The 19,355-nt window shown below is 36.3% G+C and overlaps 1 long non-coding RNA gene across 1 annotated transcript in view; it reads left to right on the top strand.

The window, feature by feature from the left end:
- The first annotated feature begins 15,517 nt into the window (after nt 1-15,517).
- Nucleotides 15,518-19,355, top strand: part of LOC141504735 (uncharacterized) — a 149,741-nt gene continuing 145,903 nt past the window's right edge. Inside the window, exon 1 of the long non-coding RNA XR_012473467.1 lies at nt 15,518-15,612. This is a non-coding gene — a long non-coding RNA (uncharacterized LOC141504735). The remainder of the gene's footprint in view (nt 15,613-19,355) is intronic.

Below are 19,355 nucleotides of genomic sequence, written 5' to 3'. Positions count from 1 at the left end.
TTTTTGCAAGGCAATGGGGTTAATATGTGTGCACAGGTATAGATACAATTATTATTTACGTCTTAGATGCCAAACCCTAATCAGGGAAATTTGACACAAGGATTTTTTTTCTCATTTGACCACTTTTTTTCTTATCATAGGTGCATTAATTTTGCTTGTTCAGAAGTTTTTCAGTTATCATGAAATCAAAGTTATCTATTTCATCTTTTTTAATTTCCTCTGTTTCTTGTCTGATTAAGTATACAAGCCCCATCCAGAGCTGTGAGAAGTGTCTGTGGAGGCATTTAAAAAGGATCAGCAACTGAAGTCATAGATATTTTCCCTTAAGCAGTGCATTTGGTAGTTCTGTTGACCTCTTTACTGATGGTGTTCAGTGAGAGATGTTGCTATAAAGAAAGAGAGCTTTGACTCTCTGCACTAAGGCCAATATGGGGCCTTTGAATACAGGCCTAGATCCTTTGCCTGTTTCATCATTTCTTTTTTTCTCTCTTTTTGTTTTAGGTGAAGAGACTAGAGACTCTGAATTTATGAGTTTTGAAAGGTCAGGAGAGCAATTGTCACGTTCCTAGCATTTGGTTTTCTATTAATATTTGTTTTGATATCAATACTGCAAGGAATTATCTTTGGGAACTATATTCCAACTATATTCCAGTCCAACAATAACCAAAACAAGGACTCACCTATCAGTCATTAGCATTATGTAAACATGATGTGATTGTAGGAGCTAAATTAAATTTGAGTCCACTGTTGCTAGAGATGAAGGTGCAATAAGGGAGAATGTGGCCATAGAGCTTTGGAGGGAAGTATCTGTGCTTTTGCTTTTGACTTATCTTCAAAACAAATAACACTGTAAGAGTTAAGTGATGTTATGTGTCAAAATAGAACTGTGGCACTCCTCACTGGAAACTAGTAGTAGGAAGAACACAGCCAGTGGTGGCTTTATACAATAGCACTGGAGAAAATAACTAACATTTATATAGCATTTACTATGTACTAAACATAAAATTATCATAAAAATTATGATAAAATTAAAATTATCATCTTATTAGATAATATGAGAGAATTACATCCTCATAGCATCCTTGAGAAGCAGGTACTAGTATTATTCTTATTTTATAAAGAAACTGAAGCAAATGGAGATTAAGGAACTTGTCTCTGTGGCTGGTTTTGAACTCAGATCTTCCTGACTCTAGACCCAGAGCTCATTCTACTATACTACCTAGCTACCCCTAAAGAGGTGCTCCCAAATTTCTCATGGTACCTGTAGAACCCTGAAGAATATATTTAACTGGTTTGACTCTGGGAGGGTGAGCCAGAGTATGCTTGCTACAAATGAATGAATGACAATTTCATGGGTTTTATCTTGTTTAATACTTTCATTATTGACTAGTTAAAGGAAATGAAAAAATTTATTCGGTCTCAAAATTCCAAGTTAGGAAGGAGAGTTAATATATAATTAAAAAATTTTACTATTATGTTGAGCTAAAGAATAAAGACTTTAAAAGACTGATAACTTGGACCAATAGCCTGAAAATTAGAAAATAAAGTTTAACAGAGATAAATGACATCTGATGTTTAGATTTAAAAAACACAATCATACAAATATAAGATATGGGAGAATTGATTTACCAGCAGTCCAGGAAAAAAAGACTTAGAATTTTTAATAGAACTTCTACTTTTTTGAAAAAGAATTTGTCAACACAAATGAATTGGAATATGTAGGAGAGATAGTTATTGTTGTTTTTAATAGGGTGACCTTCCTGGTGTACTTTCCTTGTTTTGGAATGGCACAGAGACAAGCTCATCAGAATAGGACTTAACAGCTTGCTGTCTGACTTAGGAAAATTTGCCAAGCCATGATCTAATGGATATCGAAGTTCATTCCAATTTCTTCTATGTGAGGCATATGATGTAGCTGCCAAAAAATGAATGCAATCTTAGGCTGCATTAATAGAAGTAGCATGCCTGAATCAAGGACAAGAATAATCCCTCTATTTTGCCCTGGTAAGAACATATTTAGAGGATTGTGTTCTGCTCTGATGACCATATTTTGGGCAAAACAGAAATAACCCAAAGAGGACAAAAGGGAGGATAAAGTGTTTAGAGATAATGTTATTTGGGGAAAGGTTCAAGTAATTGGGGATGTTTAATTAGGAGACAAGAAGGTTTGATGAAGAACATGATAGGTTTTAGTTGTTTGAATGATTATCATACAATAAAGATATTAGATGTTCTATGTGACTTTAGAGAGCAAGTTTAGGACTAATGAGTAGAAGTTACAGACAGAAATTTCACCTCAATATAGGAAGGGGGAAAAACCAACTTCTTTCAACCAGAACTGTGCAAAAATGGAATAGGCTGCTTGGTCAGGCAATGATAAGTTCCAGTAGAAGATGAGTGCATTAGATTAGAAATTAGACAAGATCCTAATATGCAAAAATGTTAGACACGATTGTACATGTATAATCTGTATCGTATTACTTGCTGTCATGGGGAGGAGGAAGGGAAGGGAGGTAGAAAAATGTGGAACACAAAAGCTTACAAAAAGATGAATGTTGAAAACTATTTTTGCAGTAATTGAAAGAATAAAATAACATTCAAAAACTCCAAAAACCAAACAAAAAAGAAATTAGACAAGATCAATAAATCAAATATTTTAAAATGCCTTGAATCCATGTTCCATGTACTGAGGAGATAAAGTGAAAGTGAAACAGTTCTTGAACTCATGGAGTTTACATTTTAATGGGATATATATATATATATATATATATATATATATATGTGTGTGTGTGTGTGTGTGTGTGTATGTATGTATGCAAAAAATGCAAATCACAAATATACATGCACACATAGATAGATGTATATATACATGCACATATGCATACAATCATATATAATATCTCTAAAAATAACTTTTTTCTTCAGTACAATCTTGGAGGGAAACCAGGAAATGTGAGCATGATGTCAGAGAGGTGATGCCATGACAAGTACATGAATTGGATTTGAGTGAGGGATGCTGTGTTGTCACCAGCTTAACTTTCTCTTCAAGGGCCATCTGAATCCAATGACCATATATGAATCAGGACATTTGGAGATGACCCTGAATGTGAGGCAATCAGTGTTAAGTGACTTACCTAGGGTAACACAGCTAATCAGTCTCAAGTGTCTGAGGCACCTATCCTCCTGACTCCAAAGCCACCAAGCTGCCCCAAGAAATGAATTCTACAAAGGAAAAGGCTTGAACTGAAATTTAGGTTTCTTCCAATGACAAGATTTTAAAAATATTATACACAGGATGTCCCAAAAGTCTTGGTGCAGTTGAAAGCTTAGTAGTTAAAAGTAAACTAAAACTTTTGGAATACTTCAAATAGAAACCTGATTGCAATTCAATTAGCACATCCTAATCAGGCTTGGGTTTCTCTCACCCACAGAGATTTTTAAGAAAGGCTGTTTTCCTGGTTATGGACAGTATTGAGATGATATCTAGGGGAAGGAATGAGGATAAAGATTAGGGAAGCTCTTGTGGGTTTTGAGTCTCATTTCCCCTTCCTCCCACCCTCAAATTCCTAGGACTCTGTGAGGTGTATCTCTTTTTAGACTCCAGATTCCATTCCCAGACAATGTCGCACTAACTATAATGACAACAACTCTTATTTCTATAGCTCTGTAAAATTTACAGGACAATTTTCTCCCCAAAATCCTGTGAGGTAGGTAACTGTATAGTATGATTTCCCCCATTTTTCAGATGAGGAGAAATTTGATTTAAATGAATGAATGAATGAAAAAAAAGTTACGAAATACTATATATTAGACATTGTTCATTGGGTTGGAGATGCAAATAAAAAAAAATCTGTGTTCTAAATGCACTTTCATTATAATAGGCAGAAATATCAGTCTCTTTTCTGGGGCCAAGTTTGATCACTATACTTGTAAAGATGGGTATCGACTGAATAAATCAGCCAAATCACCCTATCCCTCCTGAAGTTAGTGATGAGGTGCTATCTCCTGATACATTTATCAGGTAAGGGTTCATCTTGATGTTTACTAGGTCTGAGCAAGGTCTGAATGCCTCCCTAAGTGAAACAGAAAGTCTATTGCAATTTGTTGAGGGACTTTGTAACACCCTTCAGGGCTTGTATTGAATCAGGGAGCTAGATGGAATCAGAAATCTGAGTGGGCATCCAGCTAGGAGAAAATATTCTAGCTAACTTCCTGAGAAGGAACCATTTGTAAGGGAGAGGGTAAGAGAGCCCCTTAGCCCCAACCTTGCTCTCCTCTGTCCCATTTTGGTCAGAGGAAGACTTGGTGAGTTTCAAAGGGTTCAGAGAATTTTGGACTTCCTATTTTCCCATCAGAGTCCTGGCAGTGTCCCTGGAACAAATAGCTTATGTCACTGTCTGGATCTGGAGCCAACGACAGACTAGATGAAGAATCAGAGTTCTTACAAGGAGTCTTTGGGGGTAAGGGATGGGATGAAGGAATGGACTGACAACAAAAAAACAAACAAAAACTCCCACCTTATCACCTTATTTAAGCGGGAACATTTTGAGGAAACAAATAAAGAGAATCCCAGGAACTCTCTTACTAATCCCAGTCCCATGCTACATGTGATTTTTTTCTTTTTTTCCCTAAAATACAATTTTATTTTAGTTTCAAATTCTCTCCTTCCCCTCCTCTTCCTTTAATCTGTTGAGAAAATAGGTCATGTAAATAGATATCTATGCATGTAAAAAAACTGTCATGTTAGCCTTGTTTAAAAAAGAAAAAAGAGTGTTTATTCTGCATGGAGTCAGCTCTCTATCTGGAGTTGGAGAGCATATTTCTTTTGAAATTGTGCTTGGTCAGGTCTCATGTCCTTTCTAAGCTGGAACCCACTTTTCCCTGGCTCTATATGTCTTTGTGGAAGAGGGTGTCACAGACTTTAGGAGGGGGTTGTTTGTACCAGTCTTCTTACAATAGATCTTAGTAAACATCCTTTTCTAAAAGCTAATTAAATCTGATTGATTAATTGATCTCAACTGACAATCATGTCAGGAAGCACACTGACTAGAGTTTATGAGTTATAGCATTAGGAAAGATGTTCTCATCTCCTTAAGATTAAACCCAGAATTGGGGCAGCAGAATTGGCACAGTGGATAGAGCACCGGCCCTGGAGTCAGGCATACCTGGGTTCAAATACGGCCTCAGACACTTAATAATTGCCTAGCTGTGTGGCCTTGGGCAAACTACTTAACCCCATTGCCTTGCAAAAAAAAAAAAAAAAAAAAAGATTAAACCCAGAATCCTGAGGGGATTTGTAATAGCCAGACTCTGGGGTCTCAAAAGAGTAAGCAGGAATTGGGAAAGTTTTTTTCTGAACAGGAGATAGCTAATTATACGTGAAAAGCTTGGATTTTTTTTCTTTCTTGTTCTTTCTCTTTATATTGTTTTAATTATATGTGATTTGTTTTCCTGTTCCTGTTACTTTGCATCGGTGTCATAAAAGTTTTCCCATGATTCTCCAAGTTCTTCGGATTGTTATAGCACAATAATATTCCACTACCTTCATGGTTCATGAATTGTTCAATCATTTCCCAATTAATGGTCATCAGTTCTTTGCTGCTTAGTTTGCAAATGGAGGCGATTGTACAGAAAGGAAGAATGTCAAGGAGTTTAAAATATGTGTTAAACCACATATTATACACTGAGAGTGCAAATTATATTACAACTATTTAGGAGAGTATGAAAAGGAGAACTAGTTTGGATGTATATCTATAACTCTTACATCTTTCTTAATACCTTTTCTGATTGGATTTAAATAGACTTTTCTTTATTCACCTTTTAGCCTAAGACTCTATCAATACCTTCAATGGATGGATCCCCTGCCATGTAGCACTGGACATCTAATTCAGACACCTTGGCAACTGATGACTCTCTTTGAAACTCTACTGGCAGGAACCTGTGTCTTTTTCAGAATAAAATTAGGGGAGGGTGGAGCTATTAAATATTGAGTATTTTTTTCCTATTGAAACTGATTTGAAAGTATCTTAATTTAGTTTTTATTTTTTAATCATTCTTTAAAATTTTTTTTTATTTATTTAACGCAATGGGATTAAGAGACTTGCTCAAGGTCACACAGCTAGGCAATTATTAGATGTCTGAGGTTGAATTTGAACTCCGGTCTTTCTGACTCTACGGCTGTTGCTCTATCTACTGTGCCACCTAACTGCCCCCTACTTTTGATTTTGAAAGAAATCATGTGTTTTTTTTATATGAGAGCAGAGAACTTAAAACCAGATAAGAAATTATTTCATGTTGTTTTTTAAGAATTAAATTTTATTTTATTTTCAAAGTTCAGTCTCCTTTCCTTCCTTTCCTCTCCCCTTCCTTTGGGAAAGCAACACCCCCCCCCCCCCAATTATAAACACATAAAGTTAAGAAAAAAATTTTTCACATTGACTGTCTTAAAAATTATGTCTCAACCTGTACTCTGTGTCCATCATCTCTCTGTCACGAGTAAGGTAGGGTATTTTATCATGAGTTCTTAGAAACTATTTGGTCATTGTGCTGAACAGAATGCTCAAGTTTTGTATCTTTAAGTTTTTAAAAAAAATTTTAATTAGTCAAGATTTGCCTTCTCACCCCTGTGGAGAATACACACACACACACACACACACACACACACACAAATTCATTACAAACCTGCATAGTTGATCAGCATAGATTTCCAGAGTGGCTAACATGCTACAAAAATTTGTCTTATTCTGTCTTTATTTTTCTATCTGGATGTTACATCATTAGTCCTCTGTAATCTTGGTTAGCCATTGTAATAATAGTTCAGCACAACAATATTCTATCATATTCATATAGTGTACTTCGTTCATTCATTTCCCAATTTAGAGTACCCCTTCAGATCCCCATTCTTCGGCACTTCAAAAAGAGTCATAAATATTTTTATATATGCTTAGAATTTGTTTTGTTCTGGATTAGTTCTTCTCTTTATCCTTCCTGAAATTCCCCCTTATCCCCTTTCTCTTCTGTTTCTCTGTTGAGTAAAATGCATTTCTATACCCCAATTTCTTTGAGTTTTTCTCTTTCTTTTGATGAGATTTTTACCAGATGAGGTTCAAATGTCAGCCACTCTCCTTCATCCTCTCCTCCTTGTGTGTATTGATATCTATCTGTACAGCTGATTATGTAATATAAATTTCCCTAACTTTTCTTTCCTGTTTCCTCAGTATATTTCTCTCTCCCTCCTCCCTCCATTCTTTTCTTATGATCATCAAGACATAACATGACCACTGCTAAACTTTGTCTAATTGGACTTCCTTTATAAACTATGATAATGATAAGGATTAGAATTTGAATATTTGAATGCAAGCAGCTGATACTTGTTTAGTCCTTTATCATTATTCATTCATACTTGTCTTTTTATGCTTCTCTTGAATCTTGTGTTTGAATGTCAAATTTTCTATTCAGTTCTGTTTTTATTTTTAAATCAGGAATGCTTGAAAATCTTCTATTTCACTAAAAATCCATTTTTTTCCTTTGAGGTATTATATTCAGTTTTGCCAAGTGTTATTCTTGGCAGTGTGCCTTTGTCTTCTGGAAAATCATATTCCAAGTTCTCTGCTCCTTTACAGTGATGGCTGCTAAATTCTGTGTGCTCCTGATAGTGATTTCTTGGTACTTGAATTCTTTCTATCTGACTGCTCACAGAACTTTTTCTGGAAGCACTGGAATTTGGCTATAGTATTCCTGGACATTTTCATTTGGGGGTTTCTCTCAGGAAGTGACAAGTGGATTCTTTTTTTTTACTTTTGAGCTTCTAAGAGATCTGGGCAATTTACTTTTAATATTTCTTCAAACTTCTTTCTTTGGTCATGGTGCTCAGATAGTCCTATTATTCTTTTTTTCTATTAAAATTTTTTTTACAAAAAAAATCTTAAAATTTATTTTAGTTTCCATCAACAAATACCAGTATTCAAATATTTCAGAAAAAGGAAAACCAAAACGAGTCAAAAATAATTATAAATTATTACATATGTAACTAATATCTTTTATTGATGAAATCAGTATGTATGTATATTGTTCTTTTTTCTGTTTTTTTTCTGTGAATCAGTTCACATGAATCTTCCATATTTCTTTGAATTCCTAATTTTCATCATTTGTTATGGAATAGTAAAAATGATTATATCAGTTAAAAATATTTTTTATTTAAGGTAATGGCGTAAGTGACTTACCCAAGGTCACACAGCTAGGGAATTATTAAGTGTCTGAGGCGGGATTTTAAGTTATGTCCTCCTGACTCCAGGGCCGGTTCTCTATCCACTGCGCCACCTACCTGCCCTATTATTCTTAATTTTTTTCTCCTTGAACTGTTTTCCAGGTCAGTCATCTTTGCTTTCTTCTATTTTTTCAGTCTTCTGTCTTTGTTTTAATATTTCTTGTTGGCTTTTCTTTTGTCTTTTTGAATTATTTGGGTGATTGTTGCTTCATCAAGGTCTTGTACTTCTTGTGATACAAAAATTTCTAATCCTTTCTTCCATAGCTCTCATTTTTAACCCCAACTCCACTATCAACAACTGTTGTTTTTAGTGAGTTCTTTTTTTCTCTTTTAAAATATCTTATTGGGGGCGGCTAGGTGGCACAGTGGATGGAGCACTGGCCTTGGAGTCAGGAGTACCTGAGTTCAAATGTGACCTCAGACACTTAACACTTAATATAATTACCTAGCCATGTGGCCTTGGGCAAGCCACTTAACCCCAATGCCTTGAAAAATCTAAAAAAAAAAAAACCAAATAAAATATCTTATTAAGTACACCACTATTAGGACTGCACTTCAGAGAAATCAGAGAAAGGAAATGATCACATGTGCAAAAATATTTATAGCACTTCTTTTTGTGGAGGCAAAGAATTGGAAATGTAGGGGATGTCCATCAATTGGGGAATGGTCAAACAAATTATGTTGCTTGTGTGTGTGTGTGTGTGTGTGTGTGTGTGTATAAAACCAAATACAAATTCAAAAGACTAAAGATGAAACATACCACCAACCTTCTGATAGGGAACTGATGGACCCAGAGTGCAGCTTGAAACATAGTTTTGGAGAAGACCAGTGATGAAATTTGTTTTCCTTGCTATATACATTTTAACAAGAACTCTGTTTTTATTACTGTTTCAGTTGTGGGAAGAGGAGGTAGAAAAGAGAATACAGATCTAAAACTAAAATTTAATTTTAAAAATAAATACTGATGCTTCTTTTACATCATTCTTCCCATTTATTTTCCTTCCACCATCATAGTCCCCCACCTTGTAACAAATAAGAATAACCAACCAAAACAAATTAGTGCTATGCCATATGTGTCTATGTCATCAAGGAGTAGTTGAAATAGTATTGGTCCTGGAATCATAGTTCTGGGTTCAAATGTTACCTTTGATACTACCTGTGTAATAAAATAAAGTATAAGGAAGGAATGATTCAGTATAAGGAAGAGTTAGATATCAGGAGGGGTTAGAACTGAGTAGCCAAGGAATTCTATAAAAGATGGTACTAAATTGGGTTGAATTAGGGTTCAGTTAGTCAAACAACATACTAGGAGCAATTCCAAATTGTAAAATGTTTGCTTCCTGTCCTCATGAAACTTACAATCCAACTGGGAAAATATGTACTTTAAAAGGGAGCTGATAGACAAATATGTTTTCAAGGATTACAAATCATTTAATATGCATGATTTCATTTGAATCTCACAAATAAGTAATATTTATCTTCACTTTATGAAGTCAGAGAACCCAGATGATTTGTCTACTGCCACACTGTAAATAAGAATGACAGTTGGAATTTGAAGCCAAGTCTCTCCTGACTCCAGGTCAAGAAGGCTTTCTGTTACACTACATTGCCAATCAGCATAAAATAAGCGCAAAGGATTAGCAAACAGAAGAAGTGATCTAGGAGTTGAGAGGAAGAAGGTAAATGAAGAATAGAAGAAGATACGGGGGAAGAAGTGGGAGGTTGAACAGCAAGATTTCATCTTGCTCTCAGGTCACAGAGTTCCCTGAATCTTGTGTTCCACTGTCTAAACTAATCTATATGATTTGCTCAATGACCATTTTATTGTTTGTTTTGACAAATATGTTTGCTTGCTACCTATGATTGGTTTTTGTGTAATAAGTACATTGTGGCAACGGTAAGTTAAATACTATAAAAAAAGAACCCATTATTATTCCTTGAATAATAATAATAATATTTATATAGAACTTTATAAAAATCTTCTCATTTTATTTTCATTGTGCATGCCCTTAGAGGTAGGTTCTATAATTATTTCATATTTTTGAGGAGAAAAGATGAAAGTTTTACTAAAGATTTCTTTATAAAAGATTTATTTTTAATTTTTGGAATAAGATAAGCATTTCTATAACATAGTATAATAAAAATGATTGAACATGGAACTGCAAATCTATTTCTATGTATAACTTGCTATTCCTTTCAAATATACAACAAAGTTATCATGCAATTTTTTTCCTTTTTTCTTCCCCCTTCACCCTAGAGATGGCTACATAGACACAAATATATATACATAAATATACATATGCACATATATATGTAATATGCACAATATGTATTTATATATGTCTATAGCAATAATGTGCAGGATGATTTGGAGGGAAAGAGAAATGGAAGTCAGATAGACCATAGTTTTATGTCATAGTCCATGATAAAGAATGGAGTTAGGAATTTCCAATGGAGGAAGAAATGAAAATGAGAGAATCAACAGGACTTTGGGATTAGGGAACCACTTTTTCCTAGCTAGAATTCAGAGGGTTCTAATTTAATTGGGATTAACAAATTTCCATGATCCTAATACCACTAGATTCAAGTATCAGCTCATGTTTTGTAATTCCCTTTGCAACTTAGATCCAACATACTTGTCTTATGACACTTATTTGTTGAGTCCAGTCAAACTGACTTTTTTTTATGTTCTTCACAAATAACACTACTTTTCCCCACCTTGAATGCATTCCTTCACCTACTCCTTTTATCAGGGTTATGTGACTTACCAAAGATCACACAATTAATAACTGTTAAGTGTCTGAAGCTGGTTTTGAACTCAGGTCCTTCTGACTCCAAGGCTGTTGCTATATTTCATTGCACATCTCTCAACCAGGGTCATTTCCAGATGACTCTGGAAAAGAAAGTGAGATTGGTGATTTAGCACAGCACTCCCTTAATCAAATTCTATTCACTTGCTTGTCATGAAATCACTTCTCTGATGTTGAGGATAGAATGAAGAACAAACATCATCATCATCATCATCATCATCATCATGCCTTTTATAATTCCTAGTTTCCTTCAAAATTCAACTTACCTAACACCCACATGAAACTTTTCCTGATTCTGCCCTTTCTTGATTCCTAGCTGCTAGAGTCCCACCATATCCATTTATTTATTTATCTTGTATGGGTTTTGTATGTAATTCCACCTCCAGGCAGTCCTTGCGAAGCTGTATATGTAGAGAGACATACCTGATTGGCTGAAAAACTTCCACAAGAGAGAATCAGAAGGAGACCAGGGAACTGGGCAAAGAGAGAAGGTATGGAATTTAAGTGTTTTACACCTGACTTCTAAGGCCATAGACACTGGGGAGGAGCTGGTACATTCTCAAAGACTGCCAAGAATGATTACTTGGATTAAATTGTTTTCTCCCTTCTTGAGCTGAGATTTCATCTTGCTCTCAGGTCACAGAGTTCCCTGAATCTTGTGTTCCACTGTCTAAACTAATCTATATGACTTGCTCAATGACCATTTTATTGTTTGCTTTGACAAATATATTTGCTTGCTACCTATGATTGGTTTTTGTGTAATAAGTACATTGTAGTGATGGGAAATTACAGCTGACTGAGATTAAACTGTTTCTTCCAAGTCTGGACAGAACTACTTTCTCCCTATAAAAAAAAATCACTTTTATCTTGAACTCCTACAAAATAATTATACCCCCTAGACTTCAAATATCTTTTATATACTAGATAGATAAAATTTTTCAACCCAATATCCCATCTGAATATAGGAGAAGGAATTTAGTCCAACCTCCTTCTTTCCAGTATCTGACCTTTCCTTTCTTTTGCTTTGAAACTTCTGGGCTTTGGCTCATGATTATTCTCTCAATATTTTTTCTGATCCTTGCCACTGGCCAACTGTTTCTGCACTTGAACTCTTAATTATTCCTACCTGCTGACTGGCCTCACCAGATCTATCCAAGTGAGCACTATCAAGGGTTTCTCTCTAGGTGAATAGGACCAATATGTGTGGGTATTATAATTACCAATCTGTAAGAAAAACCACTGAGGTAGAACTCTAAGGCAATGGTACTTTATTTTTTTATTTTTTTTTTAGGTTTTTTGCAGGGCAAATGGGGTTAAGTGGCTTGTCCAAGGCCACACAGCTAGGTAATTATTAAGTGTCTAAGGCTGGATTTGAACTCAGGTCCTCCTGACTCCAGGGCTGGTGCTCTAGCCGACATTCACTAAAACCCACTCCACCAATTTCTCTCATTTTCTAAGGAGAACCAAGATGAGCCATCCTTTCATTTAGATACAATTTCTGTCTATCTTCTGGTTTTATTTATACTAAGAATATCAAGATGGATATGACTTGGTTTTTCCAGCAATATGTCCATTGATCACAAGAGTTATCTTATTTCTATAGATCTAATGATAAAATTAAGTTTATAGATAGCCTAAAAGTTGCAATTCTTAACATACCCTGTGGCCTATTCTGATACTTTGACATCACTTAGATAGAAACAGAATGAGAAAAAAAGGAAAAGGGTCGTTTAAAATTTTATTTTGTTTCATAGGTTGCCATGGACAGCTAGGTGCTACAGAGAATAGAACATCAGATTTGGATGGAGTTCAAATCTGACCTGAGATTTTGCATAGATAGTTGAATTGGGGCTAACTTGAATATTAATAAAAAGTCTTCTAGTTGTATAACTTGGGCAAGTCACTTAACCCTGATTGCCTCACATCCAGGGCCACCTCCAGTCGTCCTGATCCATATCTGGTCACTGGATCCAGAAGAAAATGAGTGGAGACTTAGCACAGCACACAAACCCAATTCACATGCATGTCATGGCACCATCTCTCTGATGTCATGGCCTCCTTTGAGAACAAAGGACAAATATCATCATCCTTCTTATCATTTATATATATATATATACATATATATATACATATATGCATATGTATATTAATATATACATGTGCCTTATATAGAGGATACAAATCTGTATATACATACATATACACACAAACACATACAAATACATGTATGCTTGTGTACTGTATGGATGGTATAAAAATGTAAACGCATTTAAACATGCATGCATACAAATACACATGTGCATGTGTACATGCCAGGTGGCTAGCCTTCTGGGGATGTGCCTCTCTATTATTTGCCAGGTTGGTTCTTAAAAAACAGATTTGGTCTATTTCTGGGACCACATTCAAGGCTTTTCCAGCATGATAGAACTTGTTGTAGCTTGTACTCTATTGGCATATCCTTCAAGAACCCAGGGCCACCTCTAGGCCATGCTGAGACATTGGAATAAGGACTTGAAGCAGATAAAGCAACCACAGAACATTGTTATCTGTCTTTAAATTTTTTCTGTTTCCCATCTCAACTAGATCACAAGCTCCTAAAAAGGCAGGGATCTAGTTGTATTCCCTTATCTTTTATTCACAATTTTATTGGTTAAAAATGAAATATTTCCTTATTATTATAAATAAAAGTCCATACTTGAGACTAAAAAAGGATATTCTTTTATCTGGAAAAGTCATTTGTTTGAAATGAAGTAAAAACTTTAGAAAGGCATCACATGAGATCATTGGAGGAAGGGGACGTGTACCCAGCCAGACAAATTACTCTTATCATTGGAGTGATAGCTAGAGCACCCTCCTATCTCTGGGTGTATATTATGTATAATCGCTCAGCAGTCATTTATTCACCAGTATTCATGAGCCATTGTGTTAGATGAAGACAGGGTCAGGCTTCCTGATAACTAGGACATCTCTGCTGTTTTATTCCATCCTCATATCATTTGGCTTTTATGGGAGCCTGTGCTTGCCAAGGAGCTGGGAGCAGCTGTGCCAGATGGAGACTGCATTCTTTTAACCTGGTACGATGGGGAACAAGGAGAGATGGGAATGCCTAGAAGTGGAAAGGCTGGCATTGGGAAATGTTGTTAGAGGGAACAGTGAATTTTAGGTGCCTAAAAAGATTTTCTAGTGTTATAGCTTTTGAAAACTTTCAGGATACCTGTCTGAAAATATCTCCCCTGCTGTGATTTTCAAAATTATTAACAACCAAGCACTAAAGTGCCAGTCAGACTACTCTACTCATAACCCCAGAGATGATTCCTTATTCCCTACCCCAAATGTCCCCACCCTTTATATCTTAAACTCATATTAAGAAGGAAATAAGCATTTATCTAGCACCATCTATCAACTAGGAACTGTACTAAAGGTTTTTCAAATATTATCTCATTTGATCCCCACAGTAACCCTAGATGCTATTATCATTCCCATTTTACAGTTGAGAAAACTTTTTTTTTTAGGTTTTTGCAAGGCAAATGGGGTTAAGTGGCTTGCCCAAGGCCACAGAGCTAGGTAATTATTAAGTGTCTGAGGCCAGATTTGAACTCAGGTACTCCTGACTCCAGGGCTGGTGCTCTATCCACTGTGCCACCTAGCTGCCCCTTACAGGTGAGAAAACTAAGTCAGAGATGAAGTGACTTCCCTTAGGCCATACAGCTAGTAAGTGTCTGGAGTTAAATTTGAAGTTAGGTTTTCCTAGCTCCAGATCCACCACTCTGAGTCACCAAGTGACAGTTTCTTCTGCAAAATTTCCCTAAAAATTCACCTCTTTTATGAAACCATCTTAGAAATTTCTCCATGTCTTCATTCGCCCAATCATTCTAGCATCCTCCTAATAGCAATGTGCATACCTCTCTTTCAACTATAATTGTTGTGTTTTTATGTTACTATTGTTTATACTGCCTCCTGTCTCTTTCCCACCCTAATTTGTGTTTGTTTTAGAAGCTGCTTAAACAAAGAAGTCATGTCTTCTACTTTTCTCTCTTAAAAGCATGTAGTAAGATTGTCTCTATACAATATGTGTTGAGAAAATGGAATTGATTGATTGGTGTCTCCCTTGCCTTATGGTTTCTGGATCACTCAACAATTCACCTTCCTGCCAACTCTTCTCTTGTCCTGCATATTTCTCTTAGAGACTGGCTGCTTCGTGAACCTGACCTTGAGAATGAAGTTGAATTTGCTCTTTAAAAAAGTATATCAACTAAGGAAGGAAAAAACCCCACTTTATATCAAAAGTGGACCAAGCACTCAAGGTTAAACAGTTTTGGAACCAGGCTAGGAGCAAGCTGCGGACAAACTGTAGCAAGGATGTATAATTAAGATAAACGATATTAGTAAGTTTCTTGTTCCATCTTTCCTCAGGTCTCCAGTTTGCATGGATTGACCCCATTCCCTCAGATCTTCTAATCATTCTTCCCAGGATTTTCAAACCTTAGAGTAAGAATTGGAAGATGAATTGTGTTCTCTGAAGTAGACTACTTCAAGGTAATTTTCTAGTTTTAATCATGATTCTGATGAGCTGATTTCACCCCTCAGGGTGAAAAACATCATCAGGTTCACTGTTGCGTTCCTTTAATTTCCATAGCGCCCCAACTTTTCAATTCTAGTCCTACCCTTCCCTTACACTACTCTCAACACATGGAAGTTCTTCTTTCCTTATCTTAGGACATTAAAAAGTGGGGAGAATGAGTTCAGAGTAAAAATCATCCATCACCTGTTGAGGATGAGTTAATATTAATTAATTTGGGAGGAGAAATGAGGAGCAGTGTTTGGAAGAGGGAATCTGGCCTGGAAACCAGATCTAACTTTCCCATTTTGTGAATTAATAAGGCAGTGAATTAATAATGGTAGACAAGGGATAATATTGGGGCAGAAACATTGGTAGTTAAGCGTCCTAAGATCAAGTCATCTGCAGCTCCATATTCAATATGCTAATCCAGGTTCTAGGATAGTGAAAACAGTGGAAGATATAATTAGGGACAAATATAAAAGGCAACATTAAAGAACCTGAACCCTGATGATCAATGACAGACTATGGAGGTTCTCCTCTATTCTGCTTTCTTTCCAATCCATCCTTTCCCTCACTAAGGCCTCATTTCATCACCTTAGAGGCAGTTAGGTTCAGTAGATAGAATACTTGGTCTAAAAACAGGAAGACTTGAGTTTAAATCTTGACTTAGAGGCTTACTGACTGTGCCCTGACAAATCACTTAATCTTTGTCTACCTCATTTTCTTCAACAATAAAATGGAGATAATACCTCTCACTTGTTTTTTGGAAGCTCAGATGAGATATTTGTTAAGCTCTTAACACAATGCCAAATGTGGCATTAATAAATGCTTGATCCTCCCATCCTCCCTTTCACTCATGTCACATTTTCAGTCTAATTGAAAGACCTCCAAAAGTCAAAGAATTTCTTACTCCAACTCCTACAATGTCCTATCACAATCCTTCTTTTTATAATCCTCCTACTCTTCCATGCTCTTTTTAGCTTCTTTCTCACACTCCCACTGTAGTTGAGCCCCTTCCTCACTCCCCAACTGCCTTTAGCTCTCTTCTTTATTAGTTTTGATCTATTCTTTAGCCATTAGTGCTTGGCTCTTAATAAAGAAGTTGATTGATTTATTGACCACATGGTAAGGAGAAGGGGATGAATCTGGGCTGGCTGAAATGGATTAACAGGGATTCTGGTGAGGGATGTAACAGGGATTCTTGTCAGCAATGATGACAAGAAACTCAAATTCCTAAAAATAGGAGAGGTAGAGATCATTGACAAATTTCCTTCATAAGGGCAGTTATTTCATTTGATAAGGTAATCCCTGCCACCTGGATCCTGCTTACTTTTCCTAGACACACTGGACAGCTCCTTGCTCTGTCTAGACAGGCTGATGATGGATTTTCTTGGCTTGTTTGTGTTTTGATGTTTTTGTCCTTTGTTTTTGAAGAAGATCATGACATTAGGGAGGTGATGCCACGACATGAATGTGAATTGGGTTTGAAGGAGGTGTGCTGTGCTAAGTTCACCAGTCTCACTTTCTCCACCAGAGTCATTTAGGTTCAGTGGTCAGATATGAAACCAGTATGGCCCTGGATGACTTGCCCAGTGTCACAAACTAGTGTGTCTGAGCTGAATTTGAATTTATGTTCTGACTTCAGGGTTGGTGCTCTACCCACTGTGCCAACAAATTACCCATTGGAACTATGAAGGACCAAAGAATCTGGAGCTCAAGGAGTCTATGTGTAATCACTACCACATCTCAGCCCGGAGATCCATGTTCAAAACCTTATCTCTATGACCCTAGGCAAATCACTTACTTTAGTCTGTTTTCTTATTTCTAAAATGTAGAAATGAACTAGATGATCCTTAGGATCCTTCCAGTTCTAGGATCCTATGATGTAGGGACAAGGCAAGTTAAAAAAATAAAAGACTCAAGAAGAAAGCTGAGGTTTAACCAACCCTGGGGTTTTTCTAACAACTCTCTAGATCCTCTCTGACTCCTCATCCTAATACTAATTGTGAAGAATGAATAGTTGAGGACTGAGTTGTTCTTTGAATTACAAGGATCACATGGACACTGTTGCTTTGGATCTCATAATCTTAAAATTTTATCCTCAAGCCCAACTTGATATGATCTGTGATAGCATTTAGAGTCCTGCAGTAGCTTGGAGGCTGAATACCTAGGTTCGAGCCTGAGCTCTGCAATTTACTTAGGAATGGGACTTTGAATAACCCACTGAAATTCCCAGCACCTCATTCTTCTTACAAATAAAATAAAGGGGTTGAGTGACACAATTACTAAAGTCTCTTCTAGTTTTAATCACGATTCTGATGAGCTGATTTCACCCCTCAGGGTGAAAAACATGATCAGGTTCACCATTGTGTTCCTTTAATTTCCATAGTGCCCCAACTTTTCAATTCTAGTCCTACCCTTCCCTTACACTGCTCTCTTAACACATGGAAGTTCTTCTTTCCTTATCTTAGGACATCAAAAAGTGGGGAGAAAGAGTTCAGAGTAAAACTCATCCATCACCTGTTGAGGATGGGTAAATAAAGTACATACTATTCATCATCACCTATAGCCATTGCTAATGGGACTGATTGCTAAGAGGACTGATACAGAATCTAGATTTTCAGGGAGGAATAAACATTATTAGAACAACATTAGAGCACTTATACCCTAGGGCTCAATTCTACCTAGGTGATGAGTCTAGACCAAGCAATACATTGATTAGTACCTCATTAGTCTAAACAATGGGACCTTCAGCGGTTTAAAGCTATGGTGCTCCCCATCTGAAGCCTATATTCTTGTCTAATAGTCATTGGGGGACTATGCTTTATTGAATCCCATGTGTTAAAGGTCATTTAATCCATCATTCTCATTTTACAGATGAGGAAACAAGTATAGAAAGGTAGAGAATTCCTCAAGATCATATAGTCAATAAATGGTAGAATCAGAATTTGGACTCAGATCCTTCAACTTCAAATCCAATACTATTTCCACTATATCACATTGTATCTAGTTGAATAAAATGCCTGTGAACCACTGGGAAAGCAATATAATATCAAGTATGAGTTTTCCCTTAATCAGTTGAGACTTTTTCTTAGTTTCAGTAGAAATCTTCTGGTCTACACTTAGAGACTGTTGTTGATTTCTTCACTTGAGCTCTAATTCTGAATTTCAATAAATTCCTCCTTAGTTGAAGTGTTTCTGAGCTACCATGGGGATAACAAGTTAAGCATCCTGTATTCTGAGAGATAGCCCTACAACACCCAAACTTTTTTTTTAGGTTTTTGCAAGGCAAATGGGGTTAAGTGGCTTGCCCAAGGCCACACAGCTAGGTAATTATTAAGTGTCTGAAACTGGATTTGAACCCAGGTACTCCTGACTCCAAGGCCGGTGCTTTATCCACTAAGCCACCTAGCCGCCCCTAACACCCAAACTCTTTTATCTCACTCAGGGTCCCAGAAAAATTTTGCTAATCTAGACCAGGGGTGTTTACCTTTTAGCTCTTTTCTGGACTGCATTGTCCAACAAAACCTCATCAAGGGCTGCATATATAATTTACTATTTATGAATATGATAGTCATAAACAAATATCAAATAGTAAATTCTATATATGACCCTTGACAAGTTTTTATTGGATATGACCCCCAACTAAGGTTGAACAACCCAATCTAGAGGTTACACCAGTATTTAAACCTGCAAATCTCTTTTGTCTTAGCTTGAA

The sequence above is a fragment of the Macrotis lagotis genome, chromosome 1 (genome assembly GCF_037893015.1).
Source record: "Macrotis lagotis isolate mMagLag1 chromosome 1, bilby.v1.9.chrom.fasta, whole genome shotgun sequence".
Lineage (NCBI taxonomy): Eukaryota > Metazoa > Chordata > Mammalia > Peramelemorphia > Peramelidae > Macrotis > Macrotis lagotis.
The sequence above is the reverse complement of the archived record's forward strand: the minus strand, read 5'-3'. Positions and strand labels throughout refer to the sequence as shown.